Source organism: Toxorhynchites rutilus, chromosome 2, assembly GCF_029784135.1.
Source record: "Toxorhynchites rutilus septentrionalis strain SRP chromosome 2, ASM2978413v1, whole genome shotgun sequence".
Classification (NCBI taxonomy): domain Eukaryota; kingdom Metazoa; phylum Arthropoda; class Insecta; order Diptera; family Culicidae; genus Toxorhynchites; species Toxorhynchites rutilus.
The window spans coordinates 30,637,217-30,665,173 of NC_073745.1; the positions used below are offsets into that span (position 1 = coordinate 30,637,217).

The window sequence follows — 27,957 nt, forward strand, 5'->3', positions numbered from 1 at the left end:
CTTCGTACGACTTTTAGAGCTTATCGATACCAACATTTTGCGATGCAGAACTTGTCTATATCTAAATCCTACTCAAAGTTATTGGTGGTTTTTTACCTTAACTTCAATTTTAATTTACTCGAACACAAAAAATAACATAGTTTTGGAAATCACACATCATGTAGAGTGAAATATGCTCTTTCAAATGCCGTCAATAAACTTTGTTTACGTTTGCCCCAGAAAGAATGACAAACAATTGAAGAGAGCGTATTTTTTGGGAAAAATATCAATAACTTTGAGTGACAAGTTCTGTATCGAAAAATGTTTGTATTAGTAAGCTCTAAAAGTCTTTCGAAGACAGTTTGCATGTAGAATTTAAAATATAAAAGTTAGAGCGAAAAAATAGTTTTTTTTTCAACGTAACTTAGAAAAAAGGCGCTATCACGATTATTTTAAAAGATAGAGATAAACTTTGTTCTACAAAGATGTCTCAAATAACTGGGACTACATCATTGTCGAACTATGTTTACCTCTATCTCTAAGGATAAGAAAGTGATATTTTTTATTTCATCGAAAATTTTGGTCACCCTATTTTTGATAACAATAAAATAAGGTCTCTATGTAACAAATTCGTTAAAGACAGTTTTTGTCTAGAGAACAACTGTCAAGCTCTAAATGCTAATTTCCACTTAAATGCATCTTCTGAACCATTGTGCAATGGAGGTCAACAAAAAGACAATTTGGTACATTTTACACTTTTTCTTTTATAAATGCGAAAATGCAAGCTAGACCGCTGAAATTATGAATAGTTTTTATGTTGCCGATACTGCAACAGTAGAATATCAAAATTTTTATTTTTGATTTTTTTAAATTATATTTTAGTGCATCACACTAAATTAAGATCTTTACTATTAACAAATGGACCGTTTAAAGCTTTCAAGTGACTAGGGGCGTTTAAAATTGACAAACAGAAGAGATTTTTGACGTAGGACCACGTCTTTCATTTCTATACCGGGGTGTAAAATCAAAGTTTCGAAAACGAAAGCGTTACGCCGGAGACCGAGATTTTGAGCGTTAATAGCTCCTAAACAACTGAACGAAATGGTATGATAAACACTTCATTCGAAAGATAAAATGTCTACGCGTTCTATACTTGTTACTTTTTGATTCAAAAACTTGTTTCAATAGTCTTAAAATTGCTTTCGAAACAGGCTATTGAAATCACCAATCGGTATATAAGCAAGCGCCGCTCGGAAATCCACTCAGTTCTAATTGAACAGCGATTGGAGCATGCTGTCGCTGTTGTGGTGAAGCGCGAAAAGCGCGGATGAACGGTGGCCAGAAGAGAATCCATCAGGAGGAGAGTGATGCCACAAACGGTTCCCCGGGAAGAGTTCGGAGCAGCCGCCACACACACACATACACGCGCGGAATTCTTCGTTTGGATGCCATTCAGCATCGAGAAAATTCCGGAAAGATCTAATCATTGCTGGAAAATAATCTGCCAGTTCCTCTGGGAATTTAAAAATACATTCATGTGAAAGAGTTTATTTTAATGTTTTCTATCCATGTAACACTGTGACCAAATATGTTTCAATCAAGTGCTATTAACAGGTGGTTATCGAATTAGCATTAACCACTGGTGGGCTTCCACGAGGAAAATGTGGAAATATCTAATGGTTGCTGGAAAATAATCTGCCAGTTCCCCTTGGAATTGAAAATTACATTCAAGCGAAAGAGTTTATTTCAATGTTTTCTATCCATAAAATATCCATATAATACATTTGGGTTTGTGATTTGTCAATCAAGTACAGTTAGCAGGTTAGCTTCTGAAGATTATTCTTCAGAAGAAGGTTTTTCGTATCCTATATTGGATGCATAAAACCTTGTGCCTCCAACGTAACGCTCTCGTTTTCGAAGTCCGCCAAATATTCATTTATTCATTCATTCAGAATGGATTGAGATTCAACTTCAAACAAATGATCTCTAAATCAACGATAGTCCTACGTCACCCTTGCGGTTATACCATAGATATAACCCTCTTCCTGTTTTTTTCCATCAGGACAACGCAAGGCCACCCTTTTCCGAAAGCCTTATCGGGATGTTTAAATGCATCCACCATATAGTCCGGACCTGGCGCCAAACGATTACCGCCTTTATCTTGCATTGCAAAATTTCCTGAGTGATAAGAAATTGGGATGAAGAGAAGATTGTAAAAATCTATTGCTACAGTTTTTCGCCAATAAGGACCAAGTCCTCTATGATAGAGACATTATGAAGCTACTTTTAGAATGGCAGTACATTTTACAACAAAACGGTGCATATTTGACCCAAATCGGACAATCCGAAGCATATTAAAAAACGTTTTGAATTTCACCCAAAAATAATTGATTACTTTTTCCCCAACCTAATATTTTTTCCAAGATTTATTTTTCTGAAAAAAAAATTCCTCCAATTAACTGGTTCATGTTAGTTTTTGAGTTTTGATCAAAATTATTCGAGCGTTATGCCCTGTGGATAGTTTTCAGAAAGATCGATAGATAACCAGTTTCATTACCCGGTCATGATACTGGTTACCGATCTTTCCGAAAACTATCCACAGAGCTTAACGGTCGAAAAAGTTCGTTCAAAACCCAAAAACTAACATGACCCAGCCAGTAAGTTTCCTTAGCTAACAATTACAATCTTCCGTCCCATCGCTACCGAATTGATTGAGTGCGCAGCACTCATGTAACAACAGGTGTTACGTATTTATCACCACTCGGCTCGTTGACGGTAACGGACCGATTATTACGGCCCCCGCATACAGCACTTTATGATGAAGACAATCAAATTTAAAAGCCTTTAAACAACTACCGTAAATTACGCTGCACTCAGTGAGAGAATCGCAACGCAATGTAACGCAACACGAGCGTAACGAAGCCGTATGGTGCCCCCGAGTTTTAATTAAAATTGTTCAAAAGGCTCGTAGCGTCAATACTAACTACCATTAACACTCATATAAAAGGTCTTCATTTGCTCTCCCGCTCAAAAAAATGATAGCCCGCAAATACTTTCCCCTTCTTTTCAGAATCAATCGATTATTGATCGGTTCCGGGAGTTGATCCATTCAACAGGTGATCAGGGATTGTTTTTCATAAACTCAAACCGCCTCCTCTCATCGCAGCCGCCACCAGAAGCGGCACGCTTCCGTGCTGATCGATCGATTGATCCGCTTGCGCCCATCATTCTTGGCGGGAAGTGCCGGAAGATTTCTCTTTCGGCAGCACGAACCGCGTGCCGCAAAGATGATCCCAACAAGAGGGGCCCAAGCCGCCACCGCGATGGAAACCCAAAGAACCCGGAGGAACGGATATAGCCATTTTGGTAGACCGCTTCTGGCGGTTTGCGGTGAAAACACTAAACGTTACATATTATTATGTGTTGTTCTGATCTAACATGTGTTTTTGTTTCCACTATCGATTAGTTTGATGAATTGGGGGTGCCGCGCCCATGAAAGCCGCCGCCAACAGCAGTCGCGGTTAATGAGGGCCTTCCGCCGGTATCTCTTGTTCTGCTTGGGGGTGGTGTCGGATAGCGTTTGATGCATCAGGTCTATTTGTTCGGCGTCTTTTTTGACGTAGGACTACGTCTTTCATTTCTATACCGGGGTGTAAAATCAAAGTTTCGAAAACGAAAGCGTTACGCCGGAGACCGAGATTTTGAGCGTTAATAGCTCCTAAACAACTGAACGAAATGGTATGATAAACACTTCATTCGAAAGATAAAATGTCTACGCGTTCTATACTTGCACTTTTTGATCCAAAAACTTGTTTCAATAGTCTTAAAATTGCTTTCAAAACAGGCTATTGAAATCACCAATCGGTATATAAGCGAGCGCCGCTCGGAAATCCACTCAGTTCTAATTGAACAGCGATTGGAGCATGTTGTCGCTGTGTGGTGAAGCTCTTCGTTTATCATGAAAGCGCGGATGAACGGTGTCATCAAGAGCCTGTTTGTGCACCCTAGGCCAGAAGGGAATCCATCAGGAGGAGAGTGATGCCACAAACGGTTCCCCGGGAAGACATCGCTACACACACATACACGCGCAGAATTCTTTCCGTTTGGATGCCATTCAGCATCGAGAAAGTTCCGGAAAGATCTAATCATTGCTGGAAAATAATCTGCCAATTCCTCTGGGAATTTAAAAATACATTCATGTGAAAGAGTTTATTTGAATGTTTTCTATCCATGTAACACTGTGACCAAATACATTTGGTTTTGTGATTTTTCAATCAATCGCAATTAACAGGATAGCTTCTGAAGATTATTCTTCCCCATCAGTAGGATATTTCCGTATCCAATATTGTATGCGCCCGCAATCGATTATTGCTCAGTCGCCGAAAGTTCCGAGCTCAGAGAGGTCATTCCCCTCTAGTTTGCCTTCCAAATTGCCATCGTAAACCACGCCTTCTCTCGATTCAATCACGCTCAAAAAGCATACTTAAGCGATATTCTGGTGGTGAGACACATTCATTTTTCGTGAGGACATCGACAAGACAACATCGTTGCCTAACGTGCTGGAGGAGGTGGACGGCGAAGGATCGACACATACACGCGCAGAATCCGCGTCCCCCAAATATTCATTTATTCATTCATTCAGAATGGATTTAGATTCAACTTCAAACAAATGATCTCTAAATCAACGATAGTCCTACGTCACCCTTGCGGTTATACCATAGATATAACCCACTTCCTGTTTTTTATTTTGTTTTAAAGAAATTGCCGAAATCGCTACATGAGGGATTCACATCGATAGTTCGAATCCCTCATGTACGGGTTTTTTACCATTTTTTACCCTGAATCAAAGTTTCCCGTTCCATTTTACCGTCAACAGCCTGCCCATATTCTTGATTCATTTCCAGAATCTCGGTTAATTTTGGGTGATTTCAATTTGCATGGAATGGGTGGGGGGGGGGGGCTTCGTTATATGATGACTTTCGCTCTCCATTGCGATAATTTCAATTTGACGATTATAAACAATGGCGTAGCAGCGAAGACAGGGTGTCGACTCAAAATTCGAAAAAAAAATCCCAGACATTCCTTGATTTTGCAGCAATTTTTCAGAAAAATTCCAGATGCAGACTAGTAATTAAATTTTCTAATAGTACTTTACTACAGTTCCCAAAACATGTAGCTAGTTCAAACAATGAAATATAAGAAGGTCTGTCGATATTTTCCGATAAATGAATTGTTTGTGATTTCTAATTGAGTCAAACGACGACTGAGAAGTGACGTAAAAGGATTTACTGATACTGATCTTGCAATCTTTCGGCTCACTTCTTTGCGTTTTCCAAAATTTTTTTCGTTTTTCCTCCCGAGATTTCGCTTTTGCTTCCCGTAGCCGTTTCTTAACTTTGATACATACGACGATAAAAAGAATGAGAGTAACAATCTAGTTGGATTAACTAGCTCAACATTTTGACGTAGGACTACGTCTTTCATTTCTATACCGGGGTGTAAAATCAAAGTTTCGAAAACGAAAGCGTTACGCCGGAGACCGAGATTTTGAGCGTTAATAGCTCCTAAACAACTGAATGAAATGGTATGATAAACACTTCATTCGAACGATAAAATGTCTACGCGTTATATACTTGTTACTTTTTGATCTAAAAACTTGTTTCAATAGCCTTAAAATTGCTTTCAAAACAGGCTATTGAAATCACCAATCGGTATATAAGCGAGCGCCGCTCGGAAATCCACTCAGTTGTAATTGAATAGCGATTGAGATACTGAATATTTCCCTAACACAGACTTCAAAACCATGGAGTCTGGGGAAACTGACATTGGAAAATAGATGCAAGCAGCGAGTACTTTCGTACTCGTTTGCACTTTTGCAAATCGGAACGTTTCTCTAACAGAGACTTCGAAACCATGGAGCCTGGGGAAATCGACATTGCAAAATAGAAGCAAGCTGCTGGTACTTTTGTACTCGTTTGCATTTGCGGAATGTTTGCCTAACACAGACTTTAAAACCATGGAGCCTAGGGAAATCGGCATGGCAAAATAGATACAAGCATCGGTTACTTTTGTACTCGTTTGCGTTTTTGCAAATCGGAATGTTTCCCTAACACAGACTTCAAAACCAGGGAGCCGGGAGAAATTGTCATTGCAAATGAGATGCAAGCTGCGAGTACTTTTGTACTCGTTTACGTTTTTACAAACCGGAATGTGTTTTCCCAACACAGATTCCGAAACCAATAAATTGGGAAAATCGGCATTCCAGATCTCGACAGTGCTTTTTATACCCCCCATGCATTTTTACACTCCGGAATGCGTTTAGCTAACACGGTCTACAAAAGCGGGTACAAATGCAACGCTTTGGCTCGGTTGTTCAAGACTACATTCCCCTTCAGCTCACTGAACTTCTACGCATACCGTTTGATGATTAGGCAAAATGTTGATAACTATTTGCTGCGATAACCACTACCATAATGTATGAATTGACCTAAATTGGGATTTGTTGGCAATTGAATTTGTAAATTGTTTCATTCATTCACTAGTTTAATCCATAATTTAATCAACAGCTCTGCGCAGCGGCGATATCGTACCAAATGAGGAACATTCGAAGTGCGATTATTGCTAATTGGAAAAACTCAAATGATTACTAAGCCAACGGCAGTCCTACGCCAACCTTGCGGTTATATCATAGGTATAACCCATCCATAGTTTTGACGTAGGACTACGTCTAACCGGAAGATATAGGGGGTAAAATGGAAATCTAGGCACTGAACAAGTAGGAAAAAATGCAAGATTTGGAACGCTTATAACTCGAGCATTTCTCAATAGATCGCGAAGGTTTTTGCATCAATTGATAGAAAATATATCTACGCATCTATCATAACGAATAACATTTCATTTTTCTTGAGATAAATAAATGAATAATTGTGAAATATCAAGCATTGTCAAAATGCACTATGTGCCCATTTTTGATTGGTCCATTTTGTGCTCCTCAAATCGTACCGACCAAAACGGGCAACCAGAGCAGCAGCGAAATAGAATGAAGCACGATTGGAAAGGAAAAATAAAAAAATGAACGAAACATTGGTCGCAGTCTCACACATGCGTAATTCTCGAGCCAGCCAGTCAGCTTAAAAATCCCCGCTCCGCTGCCGTAACCATCATTCTCATTTAAACCGTACACCACATCGGTTCGCATCACAACACATCAACAAACCAACCCAAGCAGCCATGTCTGGACATGGTAAAGGAGGAAAAGTGAAGGGAAAGGCAAAATCCCGCTCGAACCGTGTTGATCTGGAGTTCCCCGCAAGGGTAGCCAGGCCGAGCGCGTTAGTACAAGTGCACCAGTCCACCTAGCCGGCGTTATATAGTTTCGGCCGCCGAAGTGATCGAGTGAGCTGGCAAAGCTGCTTGCAACGATAAGAAAACCCACATTCGGAACAGAACACATTCGGTTCGGTGGACATCAAGACAACAGGCAGTTGCAGCGAGTAGCGAGTGGCAAACGCAATCGCAAAATGGCATCAGGTAGCAGAAGAAAAAAATTTGTTCTTTATACAAACTGCTTTGGTGGCAAATCCAGAACAAGGCGGCATCGAGGGCGTTCGAAATGGTTTTTTTCAAAACCACGAGTACTAAGTTTTCTAAATTGGAACCATTCCATAAAACAAGGCGCTTTTCAGGGCCATTAAACCTTCCAAAAAAGAGTTTAGGAAATACAGTTCAATGCTTTCTAAAACATTATCCAAAATAATAATAAAACACAAATTGATTTTTTCATAATTTGTTTGCCAGGATCTGATGAGTATGTGAATTTGGCAGTTGTTCTGAGCTTATTGATAGTTGGGGACTTTTCTGATTATCAATTTTCACCAATTCTTAAATTGTTTCCAGATCGAAAGTACAGTAATTTACAATTAGTTCGACATTTAGCTAATTGGACGAACATGTAATGCGACTTATTTAGTTGGACATTTTTGTAAACATAGAGATCCAAATTATGACCCCACATTGAAAGGCCCGTAGGTGTATCCACCAATTGCTCAGCAAGAGTAGCTAGGCCGAGCGCGTTAGTACCAGTGCACCAGTCCACCTAGCCGGCGTTATATAGTTTCGGCCGCCGAAGTGATCGAGTTAGCTGGCAAAGCTGCTCGCAGCGATAAGAAAACCCACATTCGGAACAGAACACAGTTACAGCGAGTGGCGAGTGGCAAACGCAATCGCAAAACGGCATCAGGTAGCAGAAGAAAAAAGTTTGTTCTTTATACAAACTGCTTTGGTGGCAAATCCAGAACAAGGCGGCATCGAGGGCTTTCGAAATGGTTTTTTTTTTCAAAACCACGAGTACTAAGTTTTCTAAATTGGAACCATTCCATAAAACAAGGCGCTTTTCAGGGCCATTAAACCTTCCAAAAAAGAGTTTAGGAAATACAGTTCAATGCTTTCTAAAACAATATCCAAAATACACAATAATAAAACACAAATTGATTTTTTCATAATTTGTTTGCCAGGATATGATGAGTATGTGAATTTGGCAGTTGTTCTGAGCTTATTGATTTTCACCAATTCTTAAATTGCTTCTAGATTGAAAGTACAGTAATTTACACTTATCTCGACATTTAGCTAATTGGACGGACCTGTAATGCGACATATTTAGTTGGACCTTTTTGTAAACATAGAGTTCGGGGTCCAAATTATGACCCCACATTGAAAGTCGACACTGTACCACTGTCATCGCAAATGTTCAATTACAGGTTAAAATTACCTCCAATCCGACACTAAGTGGTGGTAATGCGACGTGCCATTGAATGTAATTTACTGTACAATATGTCACAAGCTGGATGGGAAGAAATTTGGCAACTGTGAAAGCTGTGGCGTGTGGCAACAAATCGTTAAACAGGAAGGTTTAGCCGAACAAGATGGGGATATCGAGTGATAACAAAACAATAAACTCTTTAGATTGAAGATAATTTTGTGATCCTGAAAAGGACCCTTTTTAGCCTGCATGTGAATCCAACGAGCGAACAAATCGTAATGAATGTATTTTTTTGCCATCGCTCCCTTTTAACGCTCATTCGTTCGTCTCGTTGGACTCGCCCCTCTGGCTGAGTCTGCCGATTTGTCTCTATCTTGTGAGTGTGTACTGCTAGAGTATAAAACACGCGGACCCCAAAAAAATATCTTATTTTCTTTCAAACCGTAAACCCGTGTGGTTGTACGGCATCGGCATCGTGGACGTAACAAAGGGAACAAGTTAAGGGAAAGGCAAAGTCTCACTCGAACCGTGCAGGTTTCCAGTTCCTTGTTGGTCGCATTCACTGATTGCTCCGCAAGGGTAACTAGGCCGAACGGATTGGTGCCGGAGCACCAGTATACCTAACAGCGATTATAGAGTTTCGGCCTTCGGAGTGCTCGAGTTGGCTTGCAAAGCAGCTCACGACAATTAGAAAACCCGCATCAAGAACAGAGCAGCTTCGGTTCGGCGCTCATCAAGGCAACAATTAGTTTCAGTGAGTGGCAAAGTGTTTCTCCGGCACGTCGCATTAAATGTAATTTACTGAACAACATGTCACAAGCTGGATGGGAAGAAATTTTCCAACTGTGAAAGCTGTGGCGAGTGGCAAACGCAATAGCAAAACAGGAAGGTTTAACCGAACAAGATGGGAATATCGAGTGATAACAAAAACACAACACTAAAGTTTCTTTTCAGAACCATCAACATATTCATAAAGAGAAAACAGTAAACCAATCCATTTTTCAGGTAGATAGGCAGGTATTCACGTAGGACAAGAAAATAAAACAATAAATTTAAAATACATATTTAACAAAAGCTGTCCCCTTTTTATAGTCCTACGTCACTCCGGTTATGTCCCGACATTACCCACCCGTCTTTTTATTGATGCTATCCTTCATAAACTTGTCGCTAACACAACCGTTACCTTCCACATGTTTTCATAAAAACATTCGATATTAATGGAAAAGCACTGTATAATTCCTAGGCCTTCTTTAGAAGATGAAAGTTGATCTCTGCTTCTAGAGAACGTCCCAAGAACATTGATGTTATGTAACAATTCACCAAATCCTGCTCTTCTTCATTCTAAAATCTGACATTCAATCACAATCTATTTGTAGCCGCTTTGTAGTTTTGTTCAAAGACTCGTCGAAACCAACGGCAATGTATGGCAATGTAAGTTTCATTGAGTCAAACATCGTCAGCTCATTTTATCACGACCTGGTTAGATCTTCTCAGATTTCTGACAGTCATGAAACATTCTTCTTAAGGGGTTATTCTAGTGTAGAGACACGAATTTGGGACGTTTTTTCGAGCTCCGTAAAAATAAAACAAAGAATATTTATATAAGGGGCTGTCCACATACCACGTGGACAACTTTAGAAGGGGTAGGGGTTACGAAAATGTCCACACTTGTCCACGGTGAGAAGGGAGGGGTATGAATAATGTTCACGTGGACACGTTAAATACATAATTTGTAAAAAAAATCACATCTGTATTTAACAATAAATAAAATTAATTCTGCATTTCCGAGAAATTTATCGGTATTTATCAAGGTTGAGCTGTCTGATAGTGCTTCCCTTTCGAAAATCCATATTTTTTCATATCGTTGAACTTCTTTGTTAAAATGTGTATTCTGATAGTAACGTACATCAACCGAGAGCGACCGATTTATTTCCATTAGTTTAAGAGGATAACCACGAAATGATAGGATGAAGACACCGTAAAAGCATGTTAGAATGTTGTAATATTGATAATACAAGACATTGTTTTCCTAGATGGCGTTTTCGGTTCAACTTCCACTCTTGATGAAAAAACCATTTCGCTTTCAAAAGGCTTCCAAGGCTTCGAGAAAATGGAATACAAACAACAAATTCTTTTATAGACACACGCAATATATCTCTCGAGAAGTGTTGTTAGCAGTGATGATCTACTTCGTTCTGGATTACGCTTCTATTGCGTTGCTCAGTAAGGTTCATGCCGTCACTAATGATCAGGGCTCGAGAATTTCGAAACTAAAAGATGAAAATGATTTTTTACTTCTTCCTTTCTCTTCAGCCAATTTCAATTTCGATTGTGTGTATTCACTACGCATACTGAAACATCGAAGCTTCTATTTCGTTTTCGTTTTGCTGTCGTTTCCTTTGAAGCAAACGCTTTTACACAACGATTGAAACTGTCATATTTATTATCCTTTGAATGGGCTATGTGTCACTTTCAGTTTCATATGTAAAAGAATGAGCATTGCTCTCAATTGAAAGTATCATTCGATTTCATTCCTCAAAATTAGATTTTAGATTAGTGGAATTAAAAGGGGCATGTGAGGGTATATTAGTCTTACAACCAGATCCGATAAAAGATTACGCCTGCTGGCATACTGCATATTCTATCATTTTCATTACTTTTAGTGAATACGATTCGAGCTCCAATGAAATTTCCATTTGAAATAAGACATTTTCATTCGATATAAGAACCTTTTATTTTTGATAATTTCGCTCCAATATGATGGATGAAGGAAATGAACGTAAAATGAAACGAGACTGTGCGAAGCTGAAGTGATGTTCTCTCGATTGAGCGTGAAGAGAGAATAGCACTATTGTGAAACTGTAAGGCCCTGCTAATGATAATCAAATCGAGACGCTGATCAAGAATAATCCTCACTACACGACACATGAATTAGCAGCTTCATTGCAAATACAGTAGAACCCCGATTATCCGTGAGGGTCTGGCAAGGTCACCGCGAATAACGAAATCGCGGAGAACGCGTTAATGGACTAAAAATGAGGTGTAAACACGAAATAAAAATATTTCAGCAGAAAACATTTAGTGGATCGTATTTCCGTCATCTCGTATTTCCAAACTCACAGTTTTAAAGCAAATCGTGGCTGGTAATGCAAAATCTAAGCATTCATAACAATATTGAGTGACAAAAAAAAATCCTTGAGCTAACCAAATGACCTCCGCTAGCTATCCTCGAAGCCTGTCTCCACCAGGAGAAAGTCTTTCTTTGTTTCAGATATTGCATCTTCAGATTATCATTTGTTCGGGCCGGTGGAAAAGATAATTAAGGGACAAGTATTTCGATTCATTGGATATCATAAAAAGCACGTTGCGCAGTCTTTTGACGAAAAAAAAACAAAGAAGTTCTGCGATGATGGAATTTTCAAGTTTTGTGAATCCTGTATGTAATCGAGTCAAAAAACAATTTTTTATTCGTTTTTTATGCATATACTTTTCGTTATTGGAATATAAAAGAAGAATACCATTATGCACTAAGCTACAGTGCGTGCGGCAACCCTCGGTTGAGACAACGATACCTCATATCCATATCCCCAACCTGACCCGTCCCACAAAAATGTTGCCCTTTTAACCTCGAGTAAACCGCGAGTATTCGGTCGAATCCTACTAAACATAGAAATTAGTTGAAACTTTGTATAAACAAACCTTGAATTAGCGGCTCCGCAAAGCTTATGCGATTGAGCCTTACAAATAAATGAACTGGTTAAAAACAAAAAAAGAAGAATACAATTTTTGATTCATCCCCTTAAAGTCAGAAAACACCTTTCTCACATGAAAGAAATAAATTTATCCAGAATCTCTCAGGATTTAATGAAAAAAATCCTTCTACGCATATGTTCGAATTCCAACAATGACAGAGTTATAGAACTTTTTTTGACGTAGGACTACGTCTTTCATTTCTATACTGGGATGTAAGTTCTAAGCTTCGAAAACGAAAGCGTTACGCCGGAGAACGAGATTTTGAGTGTTAATAGCTCCTAAACAACTCAACGAAATGGTATGATAAACATTTCATTCGAAAAATAAAATGTCTACGCGTTGTATGCTTGTTACTTTTTGATCCGAAAACTTGTTTCAATAGCCTTAAAATTGCTTTCAAAACAGGCTATTGAAATCACATCAATCGGTATATAAGCGAGGGCCGCTCGGAGTTCCACTCAGTTATGATGGTGGTACAATCGCTGAAATGGATGGATGTTTCCCTAACACAGATTTCAAATCCATGGAGCCTGAGGAAATCGACAAGATGCAAGCTGCGGGTACTTTTGTACTCGCTTGCGTTTCGGCAAATCGGAATATTTCCCTAACACAGACTTCAAAATCATGGAGCTGGAGGAAATTGGCATAGCAAATCAGATGCAAGCAGCGGGTACTTTTGTATTCGTTTGCGTTTTTGCAAATTGGAATGACACAGATTTGAAAAATATGGAGCCTGGGGAAATTGGCATTGAAAAAGAGATGCAAGCTACGGGAACTTTTGTACTCGCTTGCATTTTTGCAAACCGGAATTTGTTTCCCAATACAGATTCTGAAACCAGGAATTTGGGAGCCTGATCGCATTGCAGATAAATTCAAGTCGGCAAAAATGTTATACCCCCATGCATTTTTACATTCCGGAATTCGTTTTGCTAACACGGTCTACAAAAGCGGGTACAAATGCAACACTTTGGCTCGACTAAGACTGCATTGGAAGAACTTCTGAACTTCTGAGGAACTGAACTTCTACGCATACCGTTTGATGATTAGGCAAAATGGTGATAACTATTTGCTGCGGTAACTACTATCATAATGCATTAAATTGCTTAAATTGGGATTTGTTTGCAATTGAATTCGTCAATAGTTTCATTTATCACTAGTTTAGTGAATGATTTGATCAAAACACACAAAAGATAGCTCTGCGCAGCGGCGATATCGTTCCCAATGAGGAACATCCGAGGTGGGATTATTGCTAATTGAAGCAATACAATTGATTACTAAGCCAACGGCAGTCCTACGTCAACCTTGCGGTTATATCATAGGTATAACCCATCTATAGTTTTTTGTTTCGGACTCTGTTGCCTCGAACTAGCTCTACATTCAAAAGTACGCTACGGAAGACGATTCTGTTGCTTCCATTTGAAAGGTGAGAAAATTTAGTACAGGATATAAGTGTGGAATATCAAAATTAGTGGATTAAATCCATTTGGAAGTGTAAACTTGCATGTTAGGAATTTTCAATGTGTTATTATTAATTTTATCCTAAAAATTCATATTATACTTGACTGTCTCTATCAATCAAATTAAAGCTCTCTATTCGCTCTACGATTTGTTCTTTCACACCCAACTTCTATCTTTCTTAATTTCGCTGGTGAAAACTCAAGCAAAGCTTTAAAAAAATCACGTTTTTACCTCACCACTTAAATTTCACTTTAACGTTGAAAGGTTACATTTTTCCTTGAAATAAGTCATATTTGAAATGTAAAAAAAAAATATTTCAAACTGTATATAATCGAATCACATATAATCGAATTTGTATATAATCGAGTCCGACCTGTATAAGGCACTGACGTCTATTAGTTTGAGCAATTTAGGTGTTGATCAAATTAAAACTACATAATACCACACACCATTTTAGTGTTTTGAACAGCATGATATCCATATCGATTTTTTATACCACTGAGGTATTGTTTCGCTTCAGCTTTTCTTCGATGATTTCGACTAACCTGGTACGGCTGCGCATGGACAATGGGGGGAGGGGTATAGGAAATGTCCACGTTTGTCCACAGAGGGGGAGGGGGTTGTCTAAAATAGTGCTTTTTCTGTCCACGTGGTATGTGGACAGCCCCTAATCCATTATATCACTATGTGGTCATCTATCTTTTAACAATAAAACAAAAATCAGGGTGTCGACTCAAAACCCGAAAAAAAATTCCCTGACATTCCCTGATTTTCCAGTAATTTTTCAGTAAAATTCCAGATATAGACTAGTAATCAAGGTCTCTACTAGTACTTTAGCTGTAGTTCCTAAAATATTTAGTCAGCTTAAACAATGAAATTTTATTCAGCTAATGCAGTTCAAAGTTATCTTGAAGGGATCTAAAACACTAGCATAGAATGAGTAATATCAATTTGATTCGGATCAATTTCACGATAAGGTTACGATTTCAACGAAATGCTGTTTCTGGCAATCTTTCGGCTCCCCTCTGTGTGTTTCCCAAAGTTTTCTTTGTTTCACCTCCAAAAATTTCGCTTCTGCTTCTCGTAGCCGTTTCATTAACTTACTCATTAATTAACTCATTTAACGCAGAAGCTTCTTTCTTGTCTTCTAGATAAATAGAATGCGAATTTCGGACACGTTGAATTAACTAGCTCAACCGATGGGGTTTCCACAAAAATGCTCCAGTCGTTCATTTTTCGGATCATAGTGAGCAAACTTGTTGTTTTGTTGCTATCAATATTGTTTCAGTACTAAGTCTGCTGGAGCCCCACTGATACTTTCAATATCTGTCAAATATCAAAAAGATCAATAGGGTTAATACTCAAAAGTTTCTCGAACTGTTTTCCACCAGTTTTTTTTTCTATCAGAAACAATGACGGCAAGATCAAGGATGCATTGGATGCTTTAAAACCAGTGTTCGACATCCCAGACGAAGTTTCAAGATGTGCCTGTCGTTAAATTTTAGCGGCTTTTTTGTATCCATCAATCTATTGATGAACCGTGTAAAATATGCAATCCGAAGGTACCCAAATTCAAGAGTTTTCTTCTCCATATTGAAAGTCCAGTGGCAGCCCACGTAATATGACCATTTCACGTTGGTACCGTTTATCGACACAAGAAGAAGTTTGTTCAAATATATAATTCCCAGACATTCTTTAAAAGCTGCAAGTTGATCTCTGATGTTTGGTAACGTCCCAAGAACATTGACGTCATGCGACGATTTACCACCTTCATCTCTTCTTCATCCCAATATCTGACATTCAGATCCATCTGCAGACTCTTTGTAGTCATGTTCAAAGACTCGTCGAAACCAACGAGAAAGCTTAGATTTAGAAAACAGGACAAAGCCAAACATCATCATAAAGTTCATTTTATCACGCCCTAGACCTCAGCTTTTGGTGGCATCAAAATTTTCTAATTTCTGAAATAATCAAAATTTAATTTTTCCAGATAGGTTACGAAATTCCCTGATATTCCCTGATTTTCCCTGACATTGTTCGAATTCCCTGATATTCCCTGATTTTCAAGGATTTTCAAGGTAGTCGACACCCTGAAAATTGAACGGAGAAAAAATATTCATAACTAGAATAGTTAAGAGCTGATGAAGTGAGAGGGTTAAAAAAAAATTTTTGCCATGGCGTACACGATTCCAGCACTTCTGGTTATTTGAAACAAAACAAAAACGAACAGATTCTGAATCAGTAAACATGCCGCTATCGCATGAACCTCGGACAAGTCAAAAACATGTTTTTTGACAAAATGGCGGCCGTTTGAAAAACAAAATGCGATTTAAAACGTTTTTTCTTACGTTTCCAGATTTTTTTAAACTAGTAAAACTTTCAAAATATCATATCTCTTAAGTATACGTACTTCTCGAACCGCGAAATTGCTTGATTTGATGAACTTCAGACACTCAGTTTCGATTATGACATTCACGTCCAACGCATATTGTTGAATTAATAGGCATTATTGCAGCGAATGGTTATCAACATATTGCCTAATCATCAAATGGTATGCGTAGAAATTCTGTGAGTAAAACATATGCAGGCATATTTCCCAATGCAGTCTTAAATAATTGAACCGAAGCGTTATGTTCGTACCCGCTTTTGTAGCCCGGGCTAGGAAAACACATTCTGGAGTGCAGGACCGTGTTAGAAAAACATATACTAGTTTGCACAAAGGCAAGCGAGTACAAAAGTACTCGCTGTTTGCATTTATTTGCAATGCCGATTTCCCCTAGGCACCTTGGTTTAGAAGTCTGTATTAGGTAAACACATTTCAGTCGGAACAAAAATACCCCCGACCTGCATGAATTTGCAATGCCAATTTCCCCAGACACCTTGGTTCTGAAGTCTGTGTTGGGGAAACACATTTCAGTTGGAACAAAAATACCCCCGACTTGCATGTATTGGCAATGCCGATCTCTCCATCGCTTCTTGGTTTTGAAGTCTGTGTTAGGGAACACATTTTGGTGAGAACAAAAATCCCCATACTTTTATGTATTGGTAATGCCGATCTCTCCAACGCTCCTTGGTTTTGATTGCTGTGTTAGGGAAACTGTAAATCGGGCCAAACAAAATGAGGCAGTTAGGGCGTTTAGATAACGCTTACATTTTACCGTTATTTAATTTTTTATGTAATGTAAAATAACATTTTATTAATTGCTTAGAAAATTAACGCGTAGAAATATTCCCTATCAATTGATGGAAACATCTTTCCGATGTATTCAGAAATGTTCGAGTTATGAGCATTCGGAATCTTTCATTTTTTCCTTCATGTTCTGTGTTTAACTTTGCATTTTACCCCCCATATACTCCGGTTAGACGTAGTCCCACGTCAAAATCGTTATCAGACATATTTTCCTTTAGGATTCTGCCATCACTGTCATAAAAAGTGTTACTCTATTACATAGAATACACATCCAATATAAGAAAGTAAAATTTTCACGCCGTCAACGCGAATTAGCTATATGCTATTCAAGGCTTCTGAAGAAGCTACACATCATTCAGCGGGAAAACTCTCTTTTTATTCGAGGAAGCGTAGGAAAAAAATTCTCGTTTGTTTTGCGTAACCGCGGCGTCGCCGGCGTGCCAGCGGTTTTTTTTTGTGAATGATATATGGAGACAAACATCCGTCCCAGCCTCTCACACCTCACCCCGCGGACACGAACCCTGAGTTTGATGCGGAGGTGTAAGAAAAAAAGACCCGCCACCGCTGCCAATGAATGACGAATGGGTTCGTTTTTGGCAGTTCATCATTCTTGCTCTTGCTCCTGCTGCTGCTTCTGTTGCTGCCGTGGGGACACAAAAAGACACTGCGCGTAACGATACGGTATAGAGCAATTCTACGCCAAATCAACAAAAAACCAGCAAATTTAGACCCGACCTTCTCCGACTTTTTATTTAAACTTGGTACTTATGGTGGAAGCTTCCCAAAAACACAATTTTCATTGCCATATGAACAATTTAAATTACGACCGATTTTTGAAAAGGGCGTAATAAAAATCATTGGTCTTTCTTTGAAAAAATCGTAACTCAAAATCCAGATATCTGATTGAAATATTATGTTCGACAAAGTTGTTGGAAAATCGATGAACTCCAGTAACGTCTCGATTATATCACGCTCAAAAAAATTTCGCGTGATATAATGGAAACGTTATATATTCGAAACGGTTTTTTGACGTAGGATTACGTCTTTCGGGAACATATTGGGGTACAAATTGAAAATCGAAAAACGAGCACATCGTATAAATTGTCCAATTTCAAACGCTTATTGTTCAGTCATTTCATGATGGATTGTTGAAATTTTTGCGTCAATCGATTTCGGCACTCCATAACATTTTTTTGTATTGAAGAGAATAATATGTCATGAAAATAACTATCGAGCAAAAAAAATCTCAACCCCTATCCTAACGGAAATAGCCTGTAAATAAACTCTAGCAAATAAAATTTAAATTCGGAACTTTAATTCATGTTGAATCGAATGTAGATTTCATTTTTTTTCCAATTCATTTATTTGTAAGGCTCAATCGCATGAGCTTTGCGGAGCCACTAATTCATGATTTGTTTTTACAGAATTTCCACTTAAATCTATGTTTGTTTAGAGGCGAATGAACTGAAAAGTTTAAAGCCTCTTTAATTCAACATCATCATCATCATCATCTATGTTTAGTAGGTTTCGACCGATTACTCGCGGTTTACTCGAGCTTAGAGGGGCAACAATTTTTATGGGATGGATCAGGTTAGGGATATGGATATGAGTTATCGTTGTCTTAACCGAGAGTTGCCGCACGCACTGTGGCATTGTGCATAAGGACCAGGGATAGCATCTGGTGTTCGACTATCTGTCGAGGGTGGACGACGGTGAGATGAGGGGACAAGACAAACAAACTAATAACGAAAAAGAAAAAAAAACACACAAAAGCATTAAATTCTTATGCTAGTCCGTTTCACAAACATATAGATCAACTGCATATAGCAGATGTCGCGAGTTCCCAACACGCCTCTAACAGGAACATAGGGTTGTCTTCTTTGGGCCCTAAGGCCATTCAAAAGGTACTCTCTGGCTGCGTAATTATCCGTACATTGCCAAACTGCGTGATCGATGTCATCGTAACCGTTTCCACACCGACAGACGTTGCTTTGAACAAGATTTTTTCTGTGGAGATGCACATCTAGCGAGTAGTGGTTGGACATAAGTCTACTCATTACACGAATGAAGTCACGACTTACGTCCAAACCTTTGAACCACGCTCTCGAAGAAACATTTGGAATAATTGAATATAACCACCGCCCAAGACTTCCAGTGTTCCAATCAGTTTGCCAACTCAAGAGGGAACTTTGACGCAGTAATTGGAAAAATTCATCGTATGAAATCTGTCTATCAAACAATTCGCCTTCCTGGGCACCCACCTTTGCGAGAGTGTCCGCCTTCTCATTGCCAGGAATTGAGCAATGAGAGGGGACCCAAACAAAGGTTAACTTATAAGATCTTTCGATCAGTGCACTCATCTGCTGCCTCACTTTTGTGAGGAAATAAGATGGGTGCCTACTAGTTCTCATCGACTGGAGAGCCTCAAGCGAACTGAGACTATCCGAGAAAATGAAGTAATGGTCTGCAGGCTTGTTGGAGATCATCCCCAATGCGAAGTCGATTGCTGCCAGCTCAGCAACATAAACGGAACAAGGTTCCTGCAGTTTACGGAAGGCGCTTGAATTTTCATTGAAAACACCGAAGCCAGTGGATCCATTGAGGCGAGACCCATCAGTGAAGTATCTTTTCATGCAATTGACTTTTTGGTACTTTCGGTTAAAAATACGGGGAATGAAAGTTGGTCGAAGCTGATCTGAAATCCCAAGTATTGCTTGTTTCATCGACAGATCGTATTCAATTGAGGAACTGCTGATGGTGAAGTGAGCACGGTCTGGAGTAAACGATGGAAGACAAATATCTGATGAAATATAGTGATGATAAATTCTCATAAACCGAGATTGTATATTTAGATGAAGAATTTTTTCAAAGTTTTCAATCACAAGTGTGTTCGTGACTCCGCATTTCACCAGTATTCTGAGAGAAAGTTCCCAGAATCGGTTCTGTAGAGGAGTTACTCCTGCCAGAACCTCGAGACTCATGTTATGCGTTGAGTGCATACAGCCGAGAGCTATACGCAGACAATGATATTGAATTCGTTCCAATTTTAGAAGGTGACTTTTAGCTGCTGAGAGAAAGCAGAAAGAGCCATACTCCAGAATAGATAGAATAGTTGTTTTATAAAGCGTTATGAGATCTCCCGGATGAGCTCCCCACCACGTGCCGCAAATCGAGCGGAGAAAGTTGACTCTTTTTTGACATTTTTGCTTCAAATATGTAATTTGGGTATTCCAAGTGCATTTTGAATCAAACCAGACACCAAGGTACTTGAAGGTCAATGATTGGGTAATGCTTCTGCCCAAAAGCTTGAGTTGCAGTTGGGCTGGGAACCGCTTTCGAGTAAACACTACCAGTTCTGTTTTCTGCGGCGAGAATTCGATCCCTAAGTTCCTTGCCCAGGAAGACAAGTTACCTAGAGAATTTTGCAATGGTCTTTGCAAATTTTCGGCATGGAGACCTCTGACGGAAACCACACCATCATCTGCAAGCTGTCTAAGCGTGCATTGTTCTGCCAAACAACTGTCAATATCTTTCACATAAAAATTATAAAGGGGGCTGAGACATGAGCCTTGGGGTAGACCCATATAACTATTTCTGGAAGTTGTCAGTTGTCCAAGGGTAAAGTTCATTCGCTTTTCTGACAACAAATTGTACAAGAAGTTATTCAAAATTCCAGGAAGTCCACATCTGTCCAGATTGTCTGACAGAATTTCTATGGAAACCGAATCAAAAGCTCCCTTAATATCCAAGAATACTGAAGCCAGTTGCTCCTTGTGCGCAAAGGCCAGTTGAATATCCGTAGAAAGCAACGCTGGACAATCGTTTGTTCCTTTGCTCTTACGAAACCCAAATTGTGTACTTGATAGCAAATTATTTGTCTCGATCCATTGATCGAGTCTTCGAAGGATCATTTTCTCCAGCAATTTTCTAATGCACGAGAGCATAGCAATCGGACGGTATGAGTTATGGTCAGACGCTGGTTTGCCAGGCTTTTGAATTGCTATCACTTTGACCTGTCTCCATTCGGGTGGCACAATATTGTTTTCTAGTAGGGTATTGAATAAGTCTAGCAAGCGTCTTTTCGCGATATCGGGAAGAATTTTTAGAAGAACGAATTTAATCATATCGCTTCCGGGTGAAGAGTTGTTCGATGAAAGAAGAGCCATAGAAAATTCCAGCATTGAGAATGGTCTGTCCAGAGGTCCACCGCTTGGAGACGTTTCTCGAAGAATATGTTGGGCTGGAACTGAGTCTGGACAGACCTTTATAGCGAAATCGAATATCCATCGGTTGGAGTATTCTTCACTCTCGTTGGTAGATGAGCGGTTACGCATGTTGCGAGGTACCCTCCACAAGGTGCGTATTGAGGTTTCACGTGAAAGACCTTCAATGAAATTGCGCCAGTAACCGCGTTTTTTTGCTTTAATTAATTGTTTCAGCTGTATTTCAAGCTTCGAATATTCCTCGAAGTGTGTGGATGTTCCATGTCTACGAAAAGCTTTGAAAGCATCAGATTTTTTCAAATACAATTTTGTGCATTCGTCGTCCCAGCCAGGAGTGGCTGGTTTTCTTTTAAACGGAGCACTTGGAACTTTTCTTTTTTGTGCTTCCAGTGAGCTTTTATACATCAAATCTACGAAAAATCGATATTCTTCCAATGGTGGAAGTATATCTATTGATTCGACACCGATTGTTACCGCCGTTGCAAATTTTTGCCAGTCGATGTTCCTTGTTTGATCAAATGGAACTCGAGATGGTTCAGTGGATTGCGGGCTACACTTGATTGATATATTGATTGGCAAGTGATCGCTACCATGGGGATCATTGATGACCTTCCACTGACAATCTAATGATAGCGAGCTTGAGCAAAAAGATAGGTCGAGTCGACTTTCTCGAGCCGGAGGTTTTGGAATTCGTGTCGCTTCACCAGTGTTCAAGATAGTTAAATTGAAATCGTCACATAGATCGTAAAAAATAGCCGCTCTAGCGTCATCATAAGGATCACCCCACCCAGTACCATGGGAGTTCATGTCACCCAGTATTAGAACTGGGGATGAGAGAATCGAGACTAGATTCCAAAGTTGACTACGGCTAATGTTAGTATTTGGAGGAACGTATACTGAAGCTATGCAAAGTTCTTTATTCTTTGCCGTTATTTGACACGCGACAATTTCGATGTCTGATAGAGCTGGGAGAGGAATTTTATAGAAAGAGTAGCACTTTTTGATCCCCAGAAGTACTCCTCCATAAGAATCATTTCTATCCAGGCGAATAATGTTAAAATCGTGGAAGTTGAGTTCTGTATCAGAAGAAAGCCATGTTTCAGAAAGGGCGAATATATCACAGTCATAATTTTGAAGTAAAAATTTGAACGAGTCTAGTTTAGGCACTAGACTACGGCAGTTCCATTGTAGCACATTGATCATATCTTCTACTACGCTAGGGGAATTATCCATCGAAAGATATGATTGATGCAAGGAGGGGCCATGAAACAGTCAATTGCTTAATATAAGACTTCAGAGATGGAAGCAAGGCAGAAATAAGGCTTCTTAGGGGGTCTTGAATATTGAGGGTGTTTAATATAAAGTCCACAATGTCCGAAAAAGCTATCAATCCTCGATTGGACGCGAATTTTCTATGAGAAGATCGAGGGGCAGCGTTTTTGTTTCTCTCTTCTGGGTAACGGCGTATAATCCTTACTGCAACCAGGAATTAGCTGAGAAGGAGTCTTCGGATTAGTTTTTTTACCATTATCCTTGGAATTAGACAATCATCTGAGGATCATTTTAGTTTTCTTACGGTGCATCATTGGTTTTATTTTTTGAGAATCATCCTTTGTCGAAGATTCTGGTGCAACCGTAGTGTAATCCTCATCAGAATTAGAGTCCAATTCTTGAGTTGACAAAACCGAAAATTGGTTTTCATCATGAGCGGCTGATGCGGCCTTGAGCATTTCTGCATAAGTCCGCTTGGAGCGTCCTGTGATAGAACGCTTCAATTTTTCGGAGTGCTGTTTGTACCTTGGGCACTCCTGTAATGCGTGAGGATTCTCGCCACAGTGGATACATTTTTCAACTGTTTGTGTACAAGAATCCTCACTGTGTTTTTCACCACATTTACCGCAATGGCTGGAAGAATGTCCCAAATTTTTACACATGGTGCAATTATAGACCCGCGGTACAAACAAGCGCACCGGAAAAAAAACACTATCTACTTTCACATAGTTCGGGAGAACACAACCAGCGAAAGTCACCCGAAACGAGTGTGAAGGCTTATAGACTTTTTGGTTGTCTTCCAAAGATGCTGCATGTAGTTGCCTAACATCCAGAATCTTCACAAGCTCACCAATTAGGGAGTTTTTAAAACAACCCGATGCTTTTTTCAATTCTTCAACACTCAGACTCGCATCGGAGACTACGCCTTCTATCTCCACATCTCAAGAAGGGATGTAAATGTGGTACTCCCTGTTGAAAATCTCGTGGTCAACAATCTTGTTCGCCACATCAAAAGTCGGTGCTTCTACACGCAGTTTGTCCGGTCTCTCTTTATGTATCAAGACATCCGGATACTTACGCAGCAAATCTCTTGAAATGTCAAGAGTTCTCAACGATTTCTCCTTGGGCCGAAAGAAAACAACCCATGGTGCCTTTTAGGACTGTTGGTAATAGCGCGTCCGCGCAACAATAGCATCAGCAGACGCCATAACGGTTGCGCAAACGGTGCGCAACCGTCTATGAAAAACAAAAAAAAAACTTTCTCACACACACGCACACACACACACACACGCGCGCGCAGAAACTCAACTTAAAACTAACTTAGACTTAAAATTAACGTAAACTAAAAAAAAATTTCAAAACTAAAATTACTTTCCAAAAAAAAATTCTTCAAAAAAAAAATATTAATTTTAAGTGTCCGAACAACCTTGAACACCCCTATTCAGAGAGCGATACAAAGCCGCGCGCTAAAAGGTAAACACTAGAGCGCGACGGCAAAATCTTTTGTTGTATTTCTCTGTTTTGTTGACGGCGTTCAGTGGAACGAATGAACAGGCCACCGATCCGGGCTTCCCAGAGAGGCGCTTCCTGTTGATCTTGGTGCACTTCACTTGCGACGAAAGCAGAAAAAAACCAACTAAAAACCACTTTAGAAAAAGGAAAAAAACCGCTTCGATTTATTGCTAACAGAGCACGAACAATAGACGTCGGGCTCTTGATGTGAATCGTTTCTTAAATTGTTACGATTTTACAAAGTATTGAAATCTATACATACATATAAAAATGGATTTCTGTCTGTCTGTCTGTCTGATTCTTATGGACTAGGAAACTACTGAACCGATCGACATGAAAATTGCTTTCTAAGGATTTTTGGGGTCGGGGAAGGTTCTTATGATAGTTCCAGACCCCTCCCCCAAGACAAATGAAACATAAATTTCTGCATAATTCGAGAACTAACTAAGCAAATGGAGCCAAATTTGGGATACGAGAATTTTTGGGTGCGAGAAATGTTTCTATGGCTATGCCATACAAATGAAGCATAACTTTCTGCATAACTCTACAACTAAACAAGTAATTGGAATCAAACTTGGCATATAGAGGTTTTAGGGATGGATAAACGATTCTATGGTGGTTCAACACTCGACAAATACAAATGAAATACAAACTTCTGCATAACTCGAGAACTAATCAAGGAAATGGAACCAAATTTGGGATGCGAGGGTATTTGAGTACGCGAAATGTTTCTATGATGGTATAACACCCCTCCCACCTCTGGAATGGAGAAGTGGTCCCATAAAAATAATACACATGTTTCAAACAAACATATTCCAACCAAACATAACAATTGAAAATCTCCGGAAGACTCTGAAGAAAATGGGAAAATTTGCGAAAATTTAATTCCCATATGTTCTACAATTTCATAGTGATAAGCGTTGTTAGTCCATTTGATGTTTGCGCTAACAAAATCAATCTTTGTTCGAAAGTGGAAAAGGATTTTAATGTGATAAAACTCACTCCTATAGCTTCTTCTCTCTATATAAATTAAAATGGATCGCCGAATGTGTTGATAAGAGCAGACGAGTTTTGATAGAAGTACTAGGAATTTTATAGTAAAAGGTAATTTTTAAGGGTAGATTAGAAGATCAATCAATGAACAGTTCTGCGATTGGACCAACGAACGTGCGTCTAGTAAGAAAATGTGAATGTGATAACAAAAAAAAAATTTTGGGCGGGACGAAGTTCGCCGGGTCAGCTAGTTTTTTATATTTTCAAAAATTCATATCTCCATTTTGGTGAATTTACCACAGCACCACGGTACGTCAAACTTTCTTAAATTGAAAGGGGTTTCCAATAAAAATATACAAAAAAAAATATCGAAGGGGAGGTGTTTTGAAATACAGTCCACTCTCCCTAATTCGATATCCAAAGGGACCATCGAGTTAGGGAGGTGTCGAGATACAGAACATTTTTTCCTAATTTTTTTTATGTCTTAAATTGTCATATATTAGGGTAAGTGTCCCAATTATGGTATTAATTTGAATTTTTGATTCATTCCCTTAAAGTGAAAAAACACCTTTCTCATATAAAAAAATATTTTTTCCAGAATCTTTCAGGAGGTGATAGACGGTTATATTTCACGAAAAAAATCCTTCTACGCATATGTTAGAATTTCAACGATGACAGACTTATAGAACTTTTTCTTTGTTTCGGATTCTGTTGGCTCAAACTGACTCTACATTGAAAAGTATGCTACGTAATCCGATTTTGTTGCTTTCATGGAACATCTAAATTAGTGGATTAAAATAACATTTTTGAAGTGGAAAATTTAAAAGTTTTTTTTTTATTTGTAATTATTAATTTTATCCTAAAAATTCATACTAAACTTGATTGTTTCTATCAATTAAATTAAAGCTCTCTAACCTTTCTACAATTTGTTCTTTGACGCCCAACTTCTATCTCTCTTAATTTCGCTGCAATATCGATATAAACAATTCCTGATGAAGATTCAATCAAAATCTTCAAAAATCGCGATTTTTAATCCACTGTACTTGTAAAAGCCACTTAAATTTCACCTTAATGCTGAAAGGTTAATTTTTTTCTTGAAATTATTCATATTTGAATTATAAAAAATGAGTGGGTTATATCTATGATATAACCGCAAGGTTCACGTGGAACTACCTTAGCTTAGCAATCATTCGTTTGTATTGATTAAATTCTTGATTGAATGAAACAGTTTCCAAATTCAATTGAGTTCAATATATTTGCTCTGTGAGTGAAAAAAATGAACAAATGCCGTGTAAAGTCAATTCATTTATTGTGATTGATTGTTCTTCGTTACAAGTAAATTTAATGACGGACCTTTTACGTTTGGTATGATGACTAGAACAAAATATATGTACGGAAGAATTATCAAACGTTTGATGAACCAGCCTAAGGCTGAAAATCTTTCCAATAAAGACAAAAACACAATTATCAAACGATTATTTTATTTTACATTTCCCTCTGAAGTTTACATCCCAAAAGTGTACATACTTCTCGAATCTCGAATTTGCTTGAAACTGGGAAGTTCAGTCGCTTCTAGTGGCTGCACGATTTTCCCAGGTTCCTAAGTTTAGAAGATCATGTTAGGACAGACATATTCCACTCTGCACAAAGGCAAGCGAGGACAAAAGTACTCGCAGTTTGCATTTATTTGCAGAGCCCATTTCCCCAGAAACCTCGGTTTGGAAGTCTGTGTTAGGGAAACACATTTCAATCGGAACAAAAATACCCCCGATTTGTATGAATTCGCAATGCCGATTCCCCCACGCTTCATGGATTTGAAGTCTGTGTTAGGGAAACACATTCCAGTCGGAACAAAAATACCCCCGACTTGCATGAATTTGAAATACCGATTTCTCCAGGCACCTTGGTTTAGAAATCTCTATTAGGGAACACATTTCGGTGGGAACAAAAGCTCCCTCTACTTTCATGTGTTCTTTTTCTTCTTTTTGGCTTTAAGAGGGTTTAAACTTTTCAGTTCACTCGCCTCTAGGCTCTTTCGTGTGTTTGCAATGCCGATTTCGCTGCTTGGTTTTAAAGTCTGTGTTAGGGAACATTTTTCGATGAGAACAAAAGTCCCCCTACTTTCATGTATTTGCAATGCCGATTTCCCCAAGGCTGCTTGGTTTTGATGGCTGTGTTAAGGAAACCGTAAATCGGGCCAATCAAAACGATGCAGTTAGGGCGTTTAGATAACGCTTAATATTTTACAGTTATTCAATTGTTTATCTAATGAAAAACAACATTTTGTTAGTTGCGATAGATGCGTAGAAATATTCCCTATCAAGTGATGCAAACATCTCTCCTATCCAGTACGAAATGTTCGAGCTATAAGCATTCGAAATCTTTCATTTTTTCCTGCATGTTCTGTGTTTAGGTTTTCATTTTACCCTCCATATATTCCGGTTAGACGTAGTCCCACGTCAAAAAAAAACTTTTTTTTTCAAACTGTATACAATCGAGTCCTAAATTTTACATAATCGAATCATATATAATCGAGTTTGTATATAATCGAGTCCGACTTGCACGAGGCACTAGGTAAACAAAGAAAATATTGATTAAGTATGTTACTCAAACTGAATTGTAACGATCACGCAGGAACTGTTCAATCAAAAAGAAATGTTCGAATAGTTTCACAGGAACATTTTCAGTTGATTTCAATATTCCGGACATATTCTTCAGGTTTGATTTAACGTTCGAATTAACATCTCAATAGAACTACTATCTTCAGCGTTTTTCTCAGGTTTTTCAACACTTTCTAGTATATCGGTATCTGGCATCAG

General features: G+C 38.8%; 1 protein-coding gene and 1 pseudogene across 8 annotated transcripts in view; one reads left to right on the plus strand and one right to left on the minus strand.

Moving 5' to 3' along the window:
- Positions 1-27,957, minus strand: part of LOC129764998 (insulin-like receptor) — a 551,253-nt gene that overhangs the window by 152,576 nt on the left and 370,720 nt on the right. The gene's annotated exons all lie outside the window — the stretch shown is intronic.
- LOC129772395 (U4 spliceosomal RNA) lies at positions 13,683-13,749 on the plus strand (annotated as a pseudogene).